Consider the following 527-nt stretch of genomic DNA (forward strand, 5'->3'; position numbering starts at 1 on the left):
TCCCTTCGGCCCCTGCCTGGTCCCTTGGGCTGGAGCAGACACAGAGTTGGTCTGCTCCTGTCCTATGGAGAAACTGAATCCTGGGTCATCGAGGAGCCACTACACTCAGAGCAGCCGGTAAGAACTCCATCTCACTCCCTAAGCCCCAGAGATACATCTGGGAGCCAGGGCCATTCAGGGCACAGCAGCTACCCAAACCTCGCCCCTCCGGAATTCCACTTCCCTTCCTCCTCTGCCTGGTCCTGTGGGCTGGGGCAGACACAGAGTTGGTCTGCTCCTGTCCTGTGGAGATACTGACTCCCGAGTCATCCAGGAGCCACTGCACTCAGAGCAGCAGACACCAAGATTAGGATCATAAGACTACAGAGACATCTGAACTCTGAGGAGCTCTGCAACAAGCAAGATAACTGGAAATACAGACTCCAGTCTTACACAGTGAGGGCAGGCAACACTAGAGTTAACCAGATGGCGAAAGGCAAGCGCAAGAACATAAGCAACAGAAACCAAAGTTTCTTGGCATCATCAGT

Source organism: Grammomys surdaster, unplaced genomic scaffold, assembly GCF_004785775.1.
Source record: "Grammomys surdaster isolate TR1022 unplaced genomic scaffold, NIH_TR_1.0 60, whole genome shotgun sequence".
Lineage (NCBI taxonomy): Eukaryota > Metazoa > Chordata > Mammalia > Rodentia > Muridae > Grammomys > Grammomys surdaster.